Below are 17,659 nucleotides of genomic sequence, written 5' to 3'. Positions count from 1 at the left end.
AGGAGGAAAACAATTTTCCATGTGAAGAAAAATGAAAGCAAAAGGTATCCTACGACTGTGGGTTTTCTATGGTATCTGCAGGCCTAGAGTTTGGCCCGAAGGCACATGCCAGAAAATTTAACAAATTAATAACTTCCCCTTGCTTAGCTGAGTGCATTTGAGCATTATTTTTTGGGGACCATGGCCAAAAATCTCACTGTGCCTGGTTAGAAGGATGGATCGTTGACAATTTTCTTTTGGAATGCGTAGGTACAACATTGCTCTCCAGGGCACGCCGCATGCCTCACAAAACAGAAAGCATAGACAGGACCCTGAACATACAGCGAACACAGGCCAAACATGCAACTGCCCAAACACTAAAGCAGCCAACAGTATACAGCTACCTGCACAGCACCAGGATACCCTCACAGGTGATAGGGCGCTATAAAAATCAACATAACATGCATAAATCTGCCGGTCAGTGGGCACACCTACCAAAAGGAACAACCCTCTTGTCTTCCTTCTAAGGCTGACGTGTTTACCTGCCAAAAGCACACGCCGTCACCCCACAAAACCAATCATATTCCTGTCTGCAATTAAAACCTCAGAACCTTCTGTGTTGTCATCCCTGGACTACCAAACGCGGTGACAAATAATGGGAGATCATGTGTTAAATTAGAAATAACAATAACAGTATAAAAAATATGTTTTTACCATTTCATGTTTCAATGTCTCAAAACGATCAGGTATGTCGATGTTTATTTTACTCCATCAGCTACTATTTAATCTGCCCTTTTGCAACAACGATATTGTAAAAGTACCAGTTATTAACTAAAAAATGCCAGCCCTTGAAACAAAACAGAAGAAAACCTAGATTGTACGTTCACATTCTTAAACCGCATTCTAGTCTACAGGTCCCCTACCAAAGGCAGCCATCCAGGAATCAAGTCGCTAGGAAGGAGTACGCACATCTACTCAAACTCATGAGGAGATGGCGCCCTTTAATAAAACGCATTTCAACACCCACGAGCTGTGAGCTTCAAACAGCGTCAGTTAACAGTCCATAAAATCCTGCAGGCAGTAAAATGACTACAGTCACCGACTTACATCTCGGGTAACACTCCGAGATGGGTCTACCGGAGGGAGCCTGTAACTTAGTCAATAGGCAATTTAGTTAAAAATCTAATAACGTGTAATCAGTCATACTACTGGTTTTATTCCTCAAATTAGGTGTATTTCGCCACCATGTGCAGTGGTTACTCAAAATTAGTTGTGGGTGAATTGAACCGGAACAAACTCAAATTGCTTAATTTTAGAGTAGTCTCAGAGTCATGGACATCTCAAACTATTTTTGAGGTGTAAAGTAGCCAAAAACCCAACCTCTGCTTTTCCGAGATGGGATGTAATGAGGCAAACTACATGCAGGATTGGGAAGGGAGATTTAGGGTTCACAATGGCTTGACCATTTAAATGGCTTGTCTCATGGTACACATCAAATCGTTCAAACCTTCGCTAGAGATTCGATGGATCCAGCAAAGCAAAAATTTAAAAAACATATTACCCTAAAATCAACACTCAACTGCAAATAACATTTGTGTTTGGGATATATTTAACATGACTGTGGCCAGAACCCAATGAGTGTGGTTAATATTTTTATTATTACAAATCATCAGTTTCGTCATTTTTGAGTTTCAGTATTTTTGACTTCTGCTGTAAGAAATAGATACATAAGATGACCATGCCCGGAAGGAAACAAAACTGCATGTTAGCGCTTGCAAGGGGTTTTAAATGACTATGGAGCCCCTCCACACAGCCTCTTTTAAATATCAAGTCTGACCCCTAAACACACTATCCAGTATGGCATCCCGGGCCTGCTCGGCTGTCCTAGAGCAGTATGTTAACTGAGGTCCTGGTAAAGAAATAGACCATGTGTGCCTGAATGTCACAAGTAGGCTAGAGCACTGGCTAACAGGATGGCGCATTGAAGGCCTTATTAGTTGTTATGTTTATATTTATACATATATATCAATGTCTAGTTTTCTGTCTTTCTTGATGCATGCACTTTGCCCATTTCGAAGCACTCCAAATGTTGACAGATATGGAAACTTGAACCACAGGGCAATCAAGTGATTGGCCCAAGATCAACCAGTTTAGGCAAGTGTGAAAGCCAGAATTCAAACTCAGGTTCTCTGTTACAACAATCAACCACTCGGGCATTAGCTTGCTCCATGTAGGTTTCCTTCCTTAAAAAAACAAGCACACCGTTAGACAATTTGGGAAATGTGCACATTTTTGAACTTTCATCATTGTTACCATTGGTACAAAAATGTATCTTAGCCTGGCAAAGGACATCAGCTATTTTACTTTACAGCACAATCACAATGTTGTAAACCCCAATACCAATTTACTGAGAAAATTCCAATAATTATATTCAGAACTGTGTAAGCACAATTACATCATGCTATTCAACCAGAAAATAGTATGTCACTTATTGAAATATGTAGGGATCAATCAATCAGCATTTGTAAAGTGTAGCACTGTCACCCCTAGGGGTATCTGGGCGCTACGAGTGCCAAGTATCTGTTGAACAGCCAAGTCTTGAGTTTCTTTCTGAAGTCTGCCAGGGAGGGGGCTGTTGGGGGGTGGGGTGGCAGGTCGTTCAAGGGCTTGGCGGTGATGTAGGAGAAGTGGCCCCCACTATGACTATGACAAATTGGAGCGGGTGCGAGGGCAAGAGAGTTCAGTTGACGGTTGATGTAGGCCGGTCCTAGATTGTGTAGAACTTTGTAGGTGTGCATAAGGATCTTGAATTGGCATCTGTTCTGGATGAGGAGCCAGCAGAGATTTCTGAGGTGGGAGGTGATGTGGGTCCATTTGGGGAGGTCCAGGATGAATCTAGCTGCCACATTATAAATGGTCAGAGGAGCTGGGAGGAGGTGCCTGCATAGAGAGTGTTGCTGTAGTCGAGGCGGCTGGTGACGAGGGCCTGGGTGATGTTTTTATCTGGACTGGGATCCATCTGAAGATTTTGCAGAGCATGTGAAGGGTGTGAAAGCAAGAGGAGGTGACTGTGTTGACTTGTTGTTTCATGGTCAGTTTGTTATTGAGTGTGATGCCTAGGTTGTATACATGGTCTGTGGGTTTGGGGGTTGGTTCGAGTTCTGCTGGCCACCAGCTGTGATCCCAAGCGGAGGTGCTCTTTCTGAAGATCACTACTTCTGTCTTGTCAGAGTTGAGTTTGAGGCAGTTGTCTCTCATCTAGTTAGCTACATTGTTCATGGCGTTGTAGAAGTTGGTTTTGGCATTGGAAGGGTCCTCGGTGAGCAAAAGGATTATTTGAGTGTCATCAGCATAGGAGATTATGCTGAGTCTGTGAGATCTGATGACGTCTGCAAGGGGGGTCATGTAGGTGTTGAACAGGGTGGGGCTGAGGGAAGATCTTTGGGGTACGCTGCATATGATGTCCTTGCTTTCGGAGGTGAAGGGAGGCACCTGGATGTATTATGTGTGACATGTAAGGAAAGAGGTGATGCACTTCAGGGAGTTTTGCTGTCTGCCGATGTTGTAGAGCCTGTCGATGAGGGTGTGGTGGGAGACTGTGTCAAATGCAGCAGAGAGGTCGAGGAGGATCAGGCCAACATTTTCTCTGTGGTCAAGAAGAGACCTGATGTCATCTGTGGCAGCGATCCGAGCGATCTTAGTGCTTTGGTTGGTGTGGAGCCTGATTGTGATGCATCAAGTAGGTAGTTTTGTTCCAGGTCTTCGTGTGGTTGGCCACTGTGTCGATGCCGGCAGTTATTGGTGCTTTCTTGGCTTCCTTGATGTGTAGGTGGTAGTTGCTGAGGGCTGCTTTATGGGTGGCTCTGTCAGACGGGTTCCTTGTAGTGCACCATCGTTTATTGAGTCAGTAGCAGTTGTAGTTGATGGTTCTGAGCTCTGGGATGTACCAGCTGGTGTGGTTTGAGGTTTTCCTGTTTTTTGCTGGTTTCAATGGGTGACTCTGTTGGCACACTTGGTGATCCATGCAGAGAAGTTCTGGACGGCTTGGCCAAGGTCTGATGATGCTTCAGGTTGGGTGGTGCTGAGGGTCTGTGTCCACTGTGTCTCGGTTACCTTGCTCCAGCTGCAGTGGGAGGAGCTGTGATGCTTGGAGATGGTGTGCTGAACATCAGAGATTGCGAAGTGGACGATGGCGTGGTTAGTCCAGGTGAGTTCTGTGATGTGGCTGAATTTGATGCTGTCGCTGGTGGTGAAGATGGCATTGAGGGCGTGACCAGCTTTTCGCATGGATTCAGTGACCAGTTGAGTAAGGCCAGTGTTGTTCAGGTTCTCAAGGATGGTGGTGGAGTTCGCGTTGTTGGGGTCATCAATGTGGAAATTAAGGTGACTGGTCTGTAGTTGGAAGTTGGTAATGGTGCAGTGGATGGTTCCTTTGAAGATGATGGCAATGCCCCTGCAGAGTTTGTTAGGGCAATCTCAGTGTATCATCTGGTAGCCACCAGGAGTTACGGTGGCGATGTCTGGACTCGAGGAGGGGTTGAGCCAGGTTTCAGTGATGCAGGCAACATCAGAAGAGAGGGCGGTGATAGTGTCCCAGATTTCTATGGTGTGCTTGCAGAGGGATCGGGCATTGATCAGGATGCACTGCAGTGGCTCTGGGTTGCTTGTGGTCATGTGGGCAGAAGTGGTGCGGGGTCCTGTGCAGGCTGGTGGACTTGTGTTGCATGGGAAGTGGCAGTGGCAACAGGTGAAGAGTCCTTTGGCTGATTATCGAAAGGACATGTGGTAGCAGTTGTTCCGGTACATGGGTTTCTGGACCGGGAGCTCCTTGGTGGTGTAGCAGCAGATGGTGGTCCAGGTGTGGACAGGCTCAGACGGGCTTGCCTTTGGCGTGCCCGCTGCATGTGCCAGCAATACGGCTGTGCTGAGGCATCCATTAAGTAGGTCCTGAGAGGACGGGCGCTGGGTGGCGGGAAGGGGGGAAACTGCGGGAGGAGGGAAATAGTGGGAAGAGAAGAGAAGAAGCAGAAAAATGAGAAGAAGAGAGAAAAAGGAGCAGAAAAACAAGCAGAAGAGAGAGAAAAACGAGCAGAAGAGAGGGAAAAGGGAGCAGAAAAACAAGCAAAAGAGAGGGAGAAAGGAGCAGAAAATGTGCAGTAGAGAGAAAAAAGAAGCAAAAAAACAAGCAAACGAGAGGGAGAAAGGAGCAGAAAATGTGCAGAAAATGTGCAGAAAGGAGCAGATAAATGAGCAAAAGAGAGGGAAAAACAAGCAGAAAAACAAGCAGAAGGACCTTCTCAATGGGGTCATGCTACAGACTCCATTAAGTAGGTCCTGGGGGAAGGGCGGGGTGCTAGGTGGTGAGAGGCTGGAATGGTTGGAGGATGAAAATGCTGGGAAGAGAGGGAAGGAGCAGAAGAGAGTAAAACAATCAGAAAAATTAGCAGAAGAGAGAGACAAATGTGCAGAAAAACGTGCACAAGAGAGAGAAAAAGAAGAAGAAAAACAAGCAGAAAAGAAGGAAAAAAGAGCAGAACAGCAGAACAAACCAAGTCAGCAGAGGGTGGCTGTGGGCAAGCTGGACAGGGCACTGTCACATGGCAAACTGACATGACGACCTGCTAGGAATGATTACATCATTGAGTGTAATTTATCTTCATACGTTGGGCTCAAAGAATATACGCTATTATTCACGCCAAGAGCTTGGAAATGCAAAATTATAATATTTAACATAGAAAAATATGTATCTATCTGGCCTACAATCTAGCAAATTAAAAACCATTATACGGCTAATTCAAGATGGCATTAATCAGTATGTTTAGTAGCAGTACAGGAATGTTACTTCTTTGCGAATTGGCCTTATGGTCTTCAAAAGTCCACTTGTATCATTGCATTAATGAAAATATTAATTGACGTGCATTACAAGCTAAGAATCAATATAGACAAGAAGGTTAAGCTAGTAAGTTACAGGAATCATACCAACTTGATTTCTACCTGTGGCTTTATACTATAGATGTCAGTATTCAAGAACTGAAAAGTACACCTTAAAGTGGGGTGGTGTTTATGGACCTTACCAAAGTCCGAAGTCATGAGCCTCAATCACACCAGTTGCGGACGGCAAGTATTCCGGTTATTGCCCATCTTGTGGACTGGTAAGTGGGATGAGGATAGTAGTGCCCCCTTTAAAGCACACGATTGGAAGAATTGTAACCAGTGTTGAAAGATCTAGCATTCACCATTGCTGTCAAACATGCCGCCCTACAGCGCTTAACCAATATTCCTAGGGCGCTTAGGAACAGAAAGCACACATATGATATTTTAGGCCTGAAATGCATGACCAGTAGGACACGTAGCAGACCTGAACTGCATGCACAGCACTAAAGGGACCACTGCTTATTTGCGAATTCACTGGTGTAAGAAATCCCAAAGCAGCCTTTCCAGGCCACAGTTGGGATAGTGCCGGATGGATATTCTAACCAGTGGCGTAGCGTGGGAGGTGCAGGGGGGGCCGGCGGCACCGGGCGCAACATCTTGAAAGAGACTAAATCCACAGGTTAGGGGGCGCAAATTACTTGCCTTGCCCCGGGTTAGGGGGCGCAAATTACTTGCCTTGCCCCGGGTGCTGACAACCCACGCTACGCCACTGATTCTAACTGCTCCCACATCTAGTCAACATTAGATTTATCGCTTACACACAGCAGAGCCACTGTAGAGTATGTAAGCATCAGCCGATAATAATACATTTGCTACACTCACCACTAACCCCGACACAAATTACATAAGATAACATTCTGCATCGATCTTAGCTTCGCTATCAGACATGATTTCTGTGGTCCAAAGAGGCCTCGCGCAGAAATAAACATAATGTAGTGTGTCAGTCTTGAGAGGTATGTTGATGCCATCTGTGCATAGCCAGACAGTGTCCACACTGGTGCGATTACCTCTAGGAGCACTCCAATCTGTAGATGCCCACTCAGGGACCCCTCACTGCCACAGGTGCTAGAGAATACTTAGTGTTCAAGCCACCCTGTGCCCATGGTAGCAGCCACTAGAATAGTCAATCCGTAGCAGGTACATGCAATGAAAGAGCCAACTCTAAGACTACACCCAATGTCCCCTGAGGAGGCGCCCAGCAATATACCAAAAATAATTAGCATAAATACCATGCTCACTCGCAACATCAAACCCTGCAAACGTACCCCAGACTGTCTGCAAACCCCAAATTGTATTGTAAAAATAGTCCTTAGCGTTGAAAGTACAAATGCTGCACCATTCGTGGTGGTAACTCTAATTTTTTTGTGAACTTCACTCACTTACTCGCTATTTTTTTACTTAGCTGTATGATTTTCTTAGTTTCACGCAGTTAAAAGTCCATTCTTTCAATGCAAATCAGCAAACATTGACAAATCTCTCCCCAGTGTCTGCTTCTGTCACCTGATATGATTTGGCAAGTGCTGTTGCCCAACACAATAAAATGTCAAGTAACAGTGCGCGGCCGAATCTAAGTGTGGTGGACATAAAATCAGCCTTTCCTCCCACTGATCAGATTTGTGAGTTTGAGCAATAGTATAGAGCAAGAAATGCGCAACAAATTCACGAAGATTCCTATTTTAATGCACATGCATGTGTGTTTCTTGAGACTCACAGAGAGCTAATGCGCAAACTGAGCATAATTCAGAAATTGAAAAAAGTATGAAAGGAGTGTGCAGCTTCTCAGACTGTGGGCCTGATTTTAACAGTCACAAAACACTTTTTGCAATGTATTAAATCCAATTAATGATAACTGGATCAAGTAAACATTAAGGAATCGCTACTTAGACGAACCATGCTAATGGCATCAATTCCACATACTGATTCCTTAAGAGATGTATTCATGTTTTGAGACCTAAATCCGGTTTTAAAACTAATATTTTGCCACCAGTTCAAAATTGCTGGTAAGCTATTCGCTTTGAAATGTTGACAAAACATGCTTTTTTCGCTCCTTAGGAAAGACCTCAAGACCGGGGGCCATATGTACAACACATTTTCCCATAAGGACAGAATGGGTAAAACCTTTTGCTACATCTGGCCCCTGGCTCTTCAATTGAGCAGCACGCCCTGCAAACAACACCTTGAGACCCTACGGGTGATTAGCCGTGCTTTAGAACTCACTGATTGATTGATTGGTTTTAACAGTAGGCAGTACTCCTAAAAAAAGATTTGCTTAACTTTTCATGTTTTTTTTAAATGCGCTATTTATTTATTTTTAGGAAAACTTGCTGCATATTATTATTTATTTATTTTTAAAAGAATACTTTATGGAAAAACAATCATAGACATGGTGGTCTGCTGACCCCCATCAGGGCACCATGCCTGTGAGTTTAGCCAATTATAAAAGGCCACAATTTGCAAAGTGCCTCACTCATACTAATGAGGTAGGTCAAATTGCGACTCATTACAATTCAGAATTTTGTTAACAGACCTATAAGTATATAGGGTGGTTTGTAGAAATCCTTTCCATTCGCAAGACGTAGGTGACCAATTTGCAACCACTTTCTGCAAATGGAAAATTCGTACATCAGGCCACTATGTGAGTATGGGAAAAATAGAACCACAAACCAACCTTATTTGCATATGCAAAGGAGTGGAAATAATGTGCTTGTTATGTCAGCCTAGGAGAGGCTTTCTCTCCTTCCCATGCTCCCCCTTCCACTGTGAAGAACAGCTAGATATGGCATGAGAGAGCAGCCCTCTGGCCAGAACAAATAAACCCAAACCATGTGCCATGTATATGGCACCATAAACCTGCACGACTGAATGAAGCACAAACTACAAAGACCCTCAAGTCGCGAGGCCGCTAAATTGCGATCCGCGCCCAAATAACTGTTTGTACTGGAGTCATAGTTGTTAGGGTTGCAATGTTTATCGCACTCGGTAAATAGCAGGCGCAATAACGAACACACCGCTTGTCTATTTTGCCAAAACAAACCTCCCAACATTTTTAAAGGGAAAAATGGTCAGTAAATACTGGAGCATTTCGCGAGGTGGCTAGCAAAAGCTGCACGTTATGCCCCATTTTGGGGACAGAACTTGAACAGGCGATATTATCGCGCCCCATAAATTCCGATCACGTTAGTGTTTTTTTGTTTTTTTGTTTATTGGGTGCGATAATTATCGCACGCAACACTGGGACACTCGTAATGAGCGCCAAAGTGGTTTGCGAGCTGTGACCTATTCAAAGAAAGCACCTGGGCACCTGGACAGGACAACGAAGAGGTGTGCACGTCAATGTACAGCGCACAACATATTAGAATAACATCTACAGGTCGAACAAAACAGGTGAGCTGCTGACGCTGGCCTGGGGCGCCTCGGGCCCAGCCTGGCGCAATTCTGGATCTGAACTGGAACAAATGGAAATAAATGGCCTTTTCGTATTTCCTGACATTGAACACTACCACTGCTGGTAATGGGCACTTATGTAAATGCAGAGATTATTTCAACATGTTTCTGATGTTATTGTTATTGAGCCCGTTCTGATCGTGCAAGAGGTGCAAAATACATATTTTATGTTATTTGTGAACATTACAAGCCCATTCCAGTTCACATGACGTTTCTGGTTGCTGCAGATAGACATTTTTGTGAGTCACCCACAAAGAGGTACTTTGGGACAATTTGTCGGTGCATTTCAGACTGGAGCATTTTACACTCAAAAAAATTATTTGAAAATCGCCAACACTCATGAATGAAGCAGTTTTTACAATATTAATTATACTTTTTATTTTATATCGAACACTTCATAACACGTTTTTTTCTATATCTAAGTGGATTAAATAATGGTTGGTATCAGTGATATTTTTAATGTTACGTAACATATCGACCTCAGGAAGATGAAACACTGAGTTTCTCTTGCCTGAAACCGAAAATGTGATCTATAATTCATACATGGTGTCAGCAGCAGGTCCTTAACTTACTAAACCATCGTTCCTGCTCTTGTTGCAACTCGGGTATGTGGGACTGGCACATAATATAGTCCACTGGTTCAAAAATGGAGAAAATCTAACTGGGTATTTTATTATGTTGCTTGCAAAATAATGAACGATGAAAAGTTTTGTCCCAAACCCAGTCTGATTGGCCACACTTGTTACTGCAACTCAGAGCAACTTGAGAAACAGAAGATGTGCAGCCCTCAGTGTGCTCCACCTTTCAGACGTGATGTTTCATGTTAAAATCATTTTGGTAAATTTTTGGTGGGTGCAAAAAAAGTCCTGAAATTTGGCCGAGTTAAGTTTGTGGAAGAACCTGCTTGTTCTACTAATGATTCAGAAAGAAGCGAAAAACGACACAAAATGGACTCATTCCTTTTTAAGTTCAGGACAGCTGGTTTAGTAAAAAAAAAATCTACATTTATTAAAACATGATGTGAGCAAGCAGAAATTAAACCACAAAAAGAGTAGCATTTCATATGGAGACAATATGGGGAGCATGTGGACCTAACTAAACGTGTTTGTTGTCAAGTCAAAGTGAAAACTACAGAACTCTCTCTCAACCTTCGAGCTAAACTCAGGGGAGAGAAGAGAAGAGAAGAGAAGAGAAGAGAAGAGAAGAGAAGAGAAGAGAAGAGAAGAGAAGAGAAGAGAATACTGACACTGCTCAACGTACATATGACTCTGGTCTGCAAGATGCAGGCAGATATCTCTTTTCCAAAAGTACCTAAGTACTCTCTTTCACAAGTACCAAGATACTCTACACTAATCTCAAGGAACATAGGTTAATCTTTAAGAATCAGGTTTTCTGTGTCTTAAAAATTGACCATCTGAAAGTAGGAGAGCAATTGTGAGACCGAATCTATGGGGCAAAAAAGTGTAAACTTTTGTTACCGCCTATGAAAATCCCAACAGATACCATTTGAAAAACTCGACAGGCCAAAACAAAAGGGCCCCCAGATAGAATGTATTTATTATTTTTTTCAAGGAAACAACACAATGTGCCCTAATTATGGTTTTAATATGCTCTGGAGAAGTGAAATCAATCAAGCTGGGTTTACCTTAGAGGCAACAATTCCGTATAAACCAGATCTGTTTTTAAGAATGATTGTATGTGGAATTTTAAAGTAGAAAATAACCATCAGCATTGCAATCATAGCTCCTGCCCTAGCCTAGTACGTGGATTCCCTCCAGATTCTGTAATTTATACTCTTGTTATGTCCATATATACAAAATGTGTGCTACATGCTATAGTTTCCTATTTTTAGTGAGTTACGTATTTCTTTACAAGGTTTGCAACTGACCTGTTGAGAACACAAGTTTAAAAAAAAAACAGATTTCAAGCATGGATGACGATTTTGACATAAATATGCTATGTATTTATTTGGGATAAAAGTTAAATCAACTGAATTTCAGCGATTTTTAAAATGTTAGGACAAATATTTTTGGCCATTCGATGTCGCACAAAACGTATACCGCGTTGATCCAGGGTACAGCACATATCTCCACGGCGCATACGAGCCAACAGTGTTTTATAAGTTTTGTGTTTGGTACAGCACACGCAGTATCTTATTTTGGACGTACTTGTATTTCTTGGAGTGCTTAATTGCGGCATTCTGGCCACTTCAGAGCGTTTTGGATGAAAAGATAGCTGGCAGATGCAGAGATAGATAGATAGATGGATAGATAGATAGATAGATAGATAGATGGACAGACAGGTAGATAGATAGATAGATAGATAGATAGATAGATAGATAGATAGATAGATAGATAGATAGATAGATAGATAGATAGATAGATAGATAGATAGATGTAAGTGAACTCTCGACCACCACCTCTCCAAGGAATCTGCACTGTGACTATGACTTCAATGAGTGAATTTGAGGGAGGGGGCTGTGACTCCTACATCTCCGGGCAGTCAGCTCTTATAAACATCCACCCATGGACCTGGAACCGACGTGTGCCAGGATGTACTGTTTCTACCAGTGCCCTGTGTAAACAGCTCCACATGCCTAGAGGGCAGGGCCGCGCTATATAAACAACATAGATAGATACAGGACACACAGACCCCTGCAGCCCCTCTGGCGCGGGGGGCTGGGCGGGGGGCAACCCTTCGACGAGGGGCTGCCAACCATACTGGAAGGGCCTCCATTCAGCTCGAAGTCGATGAGTATTTGTGCGATATTAGAGACGAGGGGCCCCTTATCACGTTAGTTTGCGTTACGCCACTGGATGGCTTCATAGATAGACAGACAGACAGACAGACAGACAGACAGGAGTTAAAACAGAAGACAACACGGAAATGAAGCATTAAAACGACTCAGTAAAAAGCGAATCATGTTTTCAGTGAATGAAACTTTCACTGATCAAACACTGCCAGCCTAGAAGAGGTGGCCTGAGGGAATAGGCGCTCTTCCATATGAATCACGCGGAATGCCAGTTTCATCGACAATATACAGATATTCCATGATTTGTGTTTTTCATTTTACCTCTTCTGTTCTTAAAACCCACGAACGGTTTGACGCTCATGAGCTATGGATTTGGAAAGAACTGTGATTCGTAAAATGAAATACACAAATCATTTCGTGCAATATAGAAAGGACAAAATGGGAAGCTGTGTGATGTGATCCAACAAGGCCATGTCAGAGCTCGAGTGACACACAATCGCTAACCCTCACCCATAGTGCTTATTGTGTCCCAGAGCCCCTGGGTGCACTCAGTGCTGGGCTGCAGGACACTGCTTCACATTGTGTGTCATGCATGTGTTCCATGTTCTAACTGCACAAAACCCATAATCCTCAGCAGTGATGTCAATTCTCATGAATTTCTCACTATCATAGATTTCTACCTATGCGCAGCTAAAATATAGCTTTCAGGATGTAAAATCAAGCATTTGCAGAGGAGAGGGATTCTTACGGATTGATAATGCTAATTAGGACTTTTGTAAGATCTGCTGACCACTTGGCCTTCAGCCACGTGATTTATTATTACTTCCCCAGTACCTGGGGATAGCATCATAGGTCATCGTACATGTTTAACCCTTATGTACCCTTTCTCTATCTAAACAGTTACCTTTCAGGGATGTTCTGAAGTGCTGGTGATGCTTTTAGTTTCTGAAGGCGACAGGAAGTTTACTCCTGCTATCAACACCTGCCACAAAGATGTATGTCCAAATGTACATTCTTATTCACAGGTGACACGCTGTGGGTTATGGTTTAGTATTGCCTGGACCGAAGGTCGAATACTTTTTAAGTGTCACCTAAAAATGAATTATTACCGAAGGAATGTGATACATGATTAGCTCCCTGCTATGCGTCTATATTACTGGGTGATGCATTTTGCTACTTTACTTCTCGACTGCTCAAAACTTGCAATTTACTTGAATTAAATAAGTGCATGTTCAGAGATCAAAGAAGTAACAGGAGATGTGCAATACGTTCAAAACCCCTGTTATTTGATATTACTGTGTATTTGTAAAGCGCAACATTCACCAATTGCTTGAACTCTTGGTGCTATGTTCAGACTTTAGTGTGGAGCTCGGATTCATTTAAATTTGTATGCAATTATATATACACACACAACAACCTACTACTATCAAGTTAGGGTGGACCACATAACCCTGACTCCAGAACATTCATTTCATTTCTTTGAACTTCATTTCGACTACTTCGCGGAGAGTACAATTTAGAGAAATTGATTTTAATAATAATAACTCGAGCATTACAAAGCGTAAAAAAAACAAAAATTAAGTTTAGCCTTAAAAAAATAAACAAATGGTGTTTGTACGGTAAATACCTTTAGCTTGGACTGTAAAACCGAGCTGGAGTGGGAAAGGTTGGGACAGTAAAGTTTGCACAGACACCATTTTACACAAATACACTACCCATTTTTTAACGCTGGTATGAAATGGTTTCCTTCAGTTTATATAAAATCACTTCACACTTTTTTTAGATAACTTATTTTGAATTTTTTTTAAGCAGAAGGAATGTTATTCCTTTACAACTGTGGGTGACGTTGAATCTGTAGATGAAAGTTATGTTTTTATTTGATTACATTTAATTTAAATTCATCATTTTGATTTATGTTTTTAATATGTGTTACACCATATGCTATAGGTTTCTTTGTAAAGAAACCTTTAAGATGACAGGAATTATTACTTTCACACTCATTCTTGCTTGAAAATATTAATAGAGGGTAGAAAGTGAACAGCAAAGCTGAATTCCTGGTCTACACAGTAATAAACTGAAGTCTTGTGCGGTCCTACTTTACGGGTTAACACTGTTTTAGGTCAAAATGAAGACTGTCTATGTCTTAATGTAGCAGATATTAGACCCACTGCTTACAAATAAGGCTGGACTGACTCACGAACCAGATACTAAAAGTTCAGTTATTTTTTCAGGATGTCTGCAATGAAATGTAAGTAACACATTAGGGCTCCTGGAGTTATGGTATTTATTTTTGTAACATTTCAGTTTGTATTTATTGGTATTTATTTTTTTGCCATTTTATTGGTATTTATCCATATTTATTTTATGTTCTAAGAGTACATGAAGTTGTGAAATGGTATATTTCCACATTTATTTAGCTGATATACATTCGCTCATACTCATACTGTCCCATTTTAGCAAATTAAGCAGCCAAATATAATAAAACACTACACTGACATGTAAATATTAGCATTACATACACATATATGTTAACATATGCATTTATTTAAGGAACTGTCACCCTATTTTAAATCCCCATGGCGTCTATCTGCTTAGTAGTTGGTCTGGAATTCATGAAAGACAACAAGGATAATCCCTCATAAGAAGCACACTTTTCTGTATTTTTCTGCTTTTAAAAATACATATAGACAGGAAATTGATTGTTTTCTGTCAGCATTTATCTGTAAAAAATCAGTAAAAACAGAAAACTGGAAGCCTAACAAATAATCAATTTCAGTGGAGACTAAGTGCAAACTTGAGGCTACATCTCAAAACTTTCCTGCATATTACTACTTGCTGGCTGTGGACTATTACTGCGTGAGTTGTCAAGCTGAGCCATCAAGGCAATCTTGGGACTGTAATTTATTTATCTGGTTAAAGGTTTTGCACCTCACCTTTCAGTTACTTCAGAGCATAACCCCTGTCTATGGCAAACGTGTGCTGCCCTTGCTTAGAGTCAGACCAAGTGACTTTTGTGTCCTGCCTGTAAGTGTGTACATCGGCATAGAGGTTTGGTCAGCTTTGTCCAAAGACCACATGCCGGGGCTGCATAAAGCAAAACAGACAAAGAGATGTCCAGATATAGCTATTTCGTGTCTCTAAAAATATTTAAAACGAAACGAAGAAACAGTCTTGCAAAAAATATATGCAAGCGTCAAGTTAGATTACATTTAAAAAAATGCCTGGAAAGTCCCTGAGCTTCGTCCAAGGTGAGAACACCGTGCTAAAAATAAAGGCTCTCGTGTACCACAAAACTCACCATTCTGGAAGCAAATCGGGCGTGCGAGATGATCAAAGAGGCGAGGGAGGGTGGTCCTTTAACGCCCCCTTCAGAGAGGGTCACCGAAATCCCAAGATCGGATCAGAAACCGGCACTCTGCTAGTTTTCCTATTTTCACCGCTTTTAAATAATTTCTATAGAAGTTCACCGAACCTCATCGGATAAAGATGCATATTTTTTTCCCTTTTGGTATTTGAGTTTTTAAAAAGTGTCCATTTGATGTAAAACTCGGAGATGAAGTGCAACCTTTGCTGCTTCCTGTGCCCGGAGTGCGCACCCCTTGCAGCGGGTGTTGGCAGATGCCGTCTTCAGCCAGGACAAGTTTTGAAGAGCGTAGGAGCCCGTCCCGTGCAGGTCTGCAGAGTGAGCGATGACGTGCCAGGGGGCGGGGCAGAACATGTGTGTGAGGGAGAGAGGCAGATGGGGAAAACCTGAGAGGTGCTGCCTGCCGTGCAGAGCTGACGTCAGCCAAAGCCCGCGCGGGCAAGGATAGCTGCTGCCACGCGGGATGAAACCAACTGCACTACCATCCTGTTATCCAAAGTCCTTCACAGAAAACACATTTATTTAGCGTTTCTATTATTCACTGAGGAGCCCTGAAAAATCTGCCGACATTGGAAAGATGAATGTTTAAGATGATGTGAACAGCATTCCGCCTAGCCCTGTGCAGTCATGCGCAGATCTCTGCAAAGCAATCTTAATAGCGTGTGTATTAGGCTTTCCGAAATCAAGTTCACTGCGCACAAAAGAATGATACACCCACGTTCATTAATATGGATACGGGTAAACAGATGGGTGGATGAAAGAGAGTGAGAGGTGGGTGCATGGATTGATAAATAGAGGGAGACAGTGATGGGTAAGTAGACAGATAGATTGGTGTTTGCGAAACTAAAGATTAAAAACCCTAACACCAGAGGAGCCCTAGTATAATGACAATAAACTAAGTCTTTGCACAGCTGAATCACGTCTAAGTACTTCGAACTAAGTGCTCATAGAAGGTGAGAAGTTGGGACTTCAGAAGTAATAATTTGTTATGCAAATGAGAGTCTCGTGTCAGAAGCCAGGCCTGGCTCAGCTCGAGGTCCTCTTGGAACCTCGAGCCCAAGAGTTGAGCTTTCACATGAGGTCTACAGCTGTCTACCATGCAACATGAGGAACGAAGTTTGAATCCAGATTCAGCTAAGCATCCTGCGAATCCTGGCATATCTCCTTCTTCCCAAAAACAAAAAGTTGTAAATTACTCTGTATCTGTTGTCAAGCACTCTTATGTCCTTGGGCAATGTTTGCAGTATGTAAAACCATCAAGCAATAACATGTGGATTCTGCCTCTCAGCCAAATCCCTAATCTCATCCTCCAAGAAATAACAACAAAGCATTAATCTCTTATGCAAGAAAGAGATTCTTATCTAGTGGCTGAACTGCAGAGTGTGTAACTGCACAATTTGGAATCAAACAGACCTTTCCTGCTTGACCAAATTGTGTGAATCTAGGCACATATTTTGTTTCACTGAGCTTTCTTTTTGTTCATTATCACAAATGAGAGCATCCTCAAATAACACAAGTAAGGATGTGCGCTTGTAAGAATTTTGGTTATAGTTGAGGGGGGTGAGAACCCCACTCTATAAATAAACACGATCCTTGTCAAGGTAAACCACAAAAATCACTAAATAAAGCTGTGCTTAAACCACTGGTAGCATGGTACAAAAGCAGTCAGGCTTAACTTAGAGACAATCTGTAAAATATTCATGCAGGGATCAAACATTAATAAAGCACAAACACAACAGTGGAAAAATCCCAAACCAGTTTAGAAAGATAGAGCACATTTTAATAAATAATGTGACACCAAAAGAAAACAAGAACCTAATCAGTAGAACCAGAGTTAGGGATTTTAAAGTATTCGGTGAAAATAGTGCCAAAAAGCATAAAGCGCCACTCGTGGGTATCTGGTTGCGCTAAACCAGGTCAAAGTCTCAAGTCCAGGCTGTCTGCAACAGAGTGTGGGGCAAATGCAGTGGCCAGGCTGCCCTGATGAGTTTACCTACTCAGATTCCAGGTGAGGCGCCTAGATGGAGCTTTGTGTTGGTGAGAGCCGTGAGGAGATTGTTAATGTGAAGAGCAGGTTGCGACTAGAACTTCGCATTAGTGATTGGCTCAGGCGGCCACTGTTTGGCACAATGGATGCTGGAGATCACAATGGTGGGAGACACAGAGGTCGTTGCTTATGTGGACAG

At 42.4% G+C, this 17,659-nt stretch overlaps 1 protein-coding gene across 1 annotated transcript in view; it reads right to left on the bottom strand.

The window, feature by feature from the left end:
* The window catches only part of NTN5 (netrin 5), a 237,998-nt gene extending 222,238 nt beyond the window's left edge, over nt 1–15,760 (bottom strand). Inside the window, exon 1 of the mRNA XM_069200632.1 lies at nt 15,408–15,760. The gene's annotated coding sequence lies outside the window, so the exon portion shown is untranslated. The remainder of the gene's footprint in view (nt 1–15,407) is intronic.
* Between the last annotated feature and the right edge of the window lie 1,899 nt (nt 15,761–17,659).

This window comes from Pleurodeles waltl, chromosome 7 (genome assembly GCF_031143425.1).
Source record: "Pleurodeles waltl isolate 20211129_DDA chromosome 7, aPleWal1.hap1.20221129, whole genome shotgun sequence".
Lineage (NCBI taxonomy): Eukaryota > Metazoa > Chordata > Amphibia > Caudata > Salamandridae > Pleurodeles > Pleurodeles waltl.
This window is presented reverse-complemented; position numbering and strand designations above follow the sequence as displayed.